At 38.1% G+C, this 4,792-nt stretch overlaps 1 long non-coding RNA gene across 1 annotated transcript; it reads right to left on the minus strand.

Moving 5' to 3' along the window:
- Positions 1-2,246: 2,246 nt before the first annotated feature.
- On the minus strand, positions 2,247-3,249 carry LOC143768740 (uncharacterized). The gene is made up of 3 exons (XR_013214004.1): positions 3,194-3,249; positions 2,807-2,940; positions 2,247-2,296 (listed from the first exon to the last, which is right to left on the minus strand). It is a non-coding gene; the product is annotated as an uncharacterized LOC143768740 (long non-coding RNA).
- Positions 3,250-4,792: the final 1,543 nt, after the last annotated feature.

Here is a 4,792-nt window from a genome sequence, read left to right on the forward strand (position 1 = left end):
CTCATTTACTATTTCTTTCTCCTCTGACAGGAGGAGTTGTCCACATGAAACTGCAGGGCGTAGAACCCAAACCGGGACTGTCCATTGTATCCGTGATGGTTGGGACTAGAGACGATCCTCTGGTCTATGGTCCATTGTCCAGGTCAGTGGTACCTGGCAGCTTGACGGGAGGCTGCGGATCTCTAACCCTCCAGCCTCCCCAGTGCGGCTTTTGATTCCCCAGGCCTGCAGCGACGTCCTCTGTGTCCTGCTCATCTCTAGTTGGGACCTGGGGATTATTTTTCATTCCTTCATTCATAGCCAAAGCCGCCAGAACTTTCTCATCTTTATGTAGCGTCACTATACGACCTCCAGCTTCTTTTGTCTGTAAGGCCGTGTTCACACACTGCAGAAATACTGTGTTTTTTGTTTTCTGCAGGATCCGCACTAAACTACACAATAACAATCTTCTCCCCCTTATTTGATGCATTTTTGGTGCAGATATGAAGCTGTGTTTTCAATGTGTTTTTTATAGTACAGAAAAGCTTTGATTCTGCACTTAATAAACTCTCTACAGTTTTTTACATGCATTTTTTTTAGGCTCCACATAGAAGCCTCCAAAGAGAAAAAAATTCACAAAAACCGCAGAGTTCAGCGGCGTCTTTAGACCGCAGTGAGCGCAGTTCTCAGGAAATTACATCCATTTTTCTTGGTAATTAAACAGCAGAATTTTTGTGCAAAAAAAAAAGCAGCAGAAAATATTTACACAACATGTGAACAAGGGTTAAATTTCCAAGCAAAGTAGATGAGATTCCATGAATCTCCTCTCTTTGTGCGTCCAAAGACGCTGCTGAACTCTGCGGTTTTGGTGCAATTTTTCCCTATAAGCTTCTTCTGAAAAAAACACTTGCATGTTTTAACACAGAATCAATGTTTTTCTGTAATATTCAAAAAGTGTTAAAAACTCTGCTTTATATCTGCACCAAAATTGCATCAAATAGGGGGGAAAATGCCTAAAAGAAACATTACAGGGACACAAATATGTCAGTGTTATTTGCAGATTTGTGATTTTTAATGCATTTTCTTTTTAAATAATAAATATGACATTATTTTTTTCATTATCAAGTGTTTTTCATTAGTATTTTTTAGCGATTTTATAGGATGAAAAAATCTTATTCATGTCTAGGATACAAATACATAGCAATACTTTGCCCTGTACAATGTATCTCTATGTAATCCGCCTACTAGTGACATCATCAGAGATGGTTGCTCAATATCTTAGGTTCTTACCTGTAATGTTGAAATTGTGGGTTCAAATGCTGGGGAGACTCAGGAAAAGCAATGATATTTTACAATTGGTCATTACTATTTTTACTACTTTTATAGGAACAAAAAAAATCATTTTCTTCACTTCAGTATACAGGGACAATAGAAATATATTGTTATGTACCCAATGTATCTCTATGGATATGTATATTCTGTTTCTGGGTCTGGTTGACAGCAGTAGAGGTCAAGATTACCAAATACTCTTATGTATACTATTATAAGCTGTGGCTCATTGGTAGAGCCTGTGAACATGGAGAGTAGGCTGTTCTTGATAGGGGACTAGGCTATATAAAGCGGTACATATAGGGAATGCTGGCTATATGTGGGGGAACATATGGGGTTTGCAGGCTGTATGAAGTGGTACATATGGGTAAGCTATATGTGGGGGTATAGACCACATGAAGTGGTACATATGTGGGTGCAGGCTAAATGTGGGGGATACATATGGGTTGGAGGCCCATTTTGGGGGTACCTTGAGAGGAAATCGTGCATTTTCTCTTTTATCCTTAACGGTCTTCTTTTTTTTACTTTGCCGAAATTTAAACACATCAGTTTTTCTTGCAGTAAATATTTATTTTATTTGCAGATTTTATTTGCAGATTGAATGCAAGTGGAAAATGCTTTTGTGCTTTTCTACAGCAAAAACACAATAAAAGCGCATATAACAAAATACTCATTACCGGACCTTATCCTGAGGTGCGCAGTCAGATTGCCGTATAACTTGGACGATGATCATATCACAGTGCTTGGACTAGACAGCTGATGTGAAGGATTTGTTCAGAGGAATAATGATAGATGTGTAATAGATGTACACGTATACTTCTTACTGGAGTGCAGCATAGAGATCAGGACAAGGGAACCTCATTATGCTGTTATATAGTGGTCTCAGAGATGACCACCCAGTGCACCATTAGCATTTATTCACATTTTTCAAATGAGGGGTTAAATTTGAGCCCATTGCGGTTCCTTCTATATGAAGATAAAATGTGTCCTGAAAGAGGAAAAAGTTTTCAGTAAAAACCAAGGTATATAAATACATTCATAAATAACTGCAGAGTCATGTTGAGATGTTGTGAATAGATTCTTGACAGATGCCAACACCTTGGTGTGCAGAATACAAGAATACAGACTGCTGATATCAAACAAACCTAAGAGGGTCTCATTATTGATATATCCTAGTTCTGAAATAAGTTTTAAAAAGGATTTAATATCTAATAGGAAAAATCTTGTATCATTCACTTACGGTGTTAGGATCTTTACTAAGAAAATTGAAAGGGGTGACTGGAGAGTCAGTAGATGCCTATTTGGGCACCTACAAGCCAGGGGTGCCATGTTTCCTTTTGTTTTTCTTTTGAATTCATTAAAACGCGTGAACCTCTAGATGAATCTCTCCAGCTGTCTCTGTCTATTTTCAGCGAAGTCATGCTCTTTTGTATGACAAGGTGCAAAAAGTTTCTAAAACTCATAATAAATATGGTGGTAATTAAAGACAGTGTTCTACTTCATTAGCTGAGAAGAATATCCATCCGATCAGTAGATGGTGTTCCTGATGGGATTATTGGGAGGATCTTCTAAAGGGAGGGATTGATTCACAGCCATTGTTGTTATCTTTTCTTCCCAGACAAGTAAACCGATCTGTCAAAGCAATGAAAAAAGTTTAATGATCAATGCTTATGAAAAGAAAAAAAACTGCCCCTGTGAGTCTTCCTGTTCTCAATTTATTACCTTTGGAAATTACCATTCACTATTGTGCCCAGGACACTATGGACTTCTCCATATAAATAAAAGACTGCCTCACCCTCCAGGCATTCCTAATTTAACACTCCATCTGTCAGATTACAGCTGCCTATTAAAATCTATGGAGAGGGAACTAAGTGTGTTATCTTACTCTGATGATGGATTCACAGCTACTCTGCTCAGTGCTGCAGTATAATGTCCTCCATGTTGCTGCTTCTGAATATGTTCTACATAGAGAAAGGAGATCAAGAATCAACATCAGATCAACCAGTCTATTCTCACTAGCTTAGAGACAGCTGAAAATTAGAGACACAGTATACAGAGGAGAAAACTAGTGAAAAAATGCAGAATACAGGTCCAATAATGGCCAGAAATGGTCAGAACGACTTTTGAACAGTGACTAGAAATACAAATATAAATCTGTTGGTTTGAAAGCTTTGATAATCTCGTGCTGCAAAAATAGTTTGTGGCTGATAAAAAACTGAAACACTTTTGCTTCTATTATGCAAGTCCACCACCTTCTGCACTACATGATATAACATAACATGTATGCACCAGTGCTGACGAATGTCCTCGTCACTGCCAACGTACGCAGCCCTCCTGCTTTTCATATCAGCAGTAGAGTTGGTGACTTTCAGAGGCGCCTCAATAAAAAATTTAAAGGATGCTACGATACTGTAATTTGGCTGTAAAAGTAGGGAAGATTTTGGGGAACATGATTCTGGGGTTATGTAACTTTTTGATACTTTTTAACCAGGTAAAGCTAAGCTCTAATTGGTCACTTTGCCCTGGTGTTTTTTGAGAGGTCTAGAAGGGAAGGGGCAGATGGCAGGAGCAGAGATTGAAATGACCTTACCCTCTGCCAGGATGACATCCTCATCATTGCAAATAGAACTTTAATCTTCCAAACAACTTTTTGATACTGTTACTTCCTACTCATTCAACTGGTAGCCATTTGTAGTTAGGGTAACAGTTGAGAGGCTTTTTTTTATCAAAACTGCGGCAAAATTGTGAAAATTAACATTGTGTTTTGTTTTGCCCGCATGATCCACCAGATGTGAGAGTGCACACTTACTCTTTTCTTGACACTCGGCTTTGGTCTATTTTCAGTGTAATCCTTCTTCCTTCCCTTGAATCTTTATTGTGGATACTTAGTAACAAGTTGACATTAGGTTGTGCGGCTTTGATTAGGAATTCGACTTTATGTAAAATGTGTAAATTACCTCTTAATTTTTTGATGGAATCTGTACAGCAACTAGAATAATATTGGAAGAGCGACTCCAAAGTAAAATTTCGACTGTAATCTTCACGATCTGAGTCTTCTTGTTTTCAGCCATGGAATTACTCTTGTTCTCAGTCTCTTTCATGTCCACTGAGCTGTCAGAAGACTTTTTGCATTCAGATATCTTTTCCATCACTGATTTGTCAGTCACCCGCTCTGAAGAACAAATAGTGTTAATAGATGCAGTTTTGAGAGCAACATATTACAGTAAAGGTATCCAAAAAGTCTCGTCCTCAGTAACATCCCTACCTCCCACAGGATCAGAACAATCCTATACTGAAATACTTCTTTCACTTCGTAAAGGGGTAGTCACATCTGCTGGATCCTATCCAAATATGTAATGAGTATAATAATTATAATATTAGCAATTAACTCCAATTAAATATGTAGTATAGTTTTTCTGATTTGCTATGTCGTTTAGCCCATGTGCAGGGCATTGCAGTAGCTTAGATATCCATGGTTACAACC

Source organism: Ranitomeya variabilis, chromosome 4, assembly GCF_051348905.1.
Source record: "Ranitomeya variabilis isolate aRanVar5 chromosome 4, aRanVar5.hap1, whole genome shotgun sequence".
NCBI classification, from domain to species: domain Eukaryota; kingdom Metazoa; phylum Chordata; class Amphibia; order Anura; family Dendrobatidae; genus Ranitomeya; species Ranitomeya variabilis.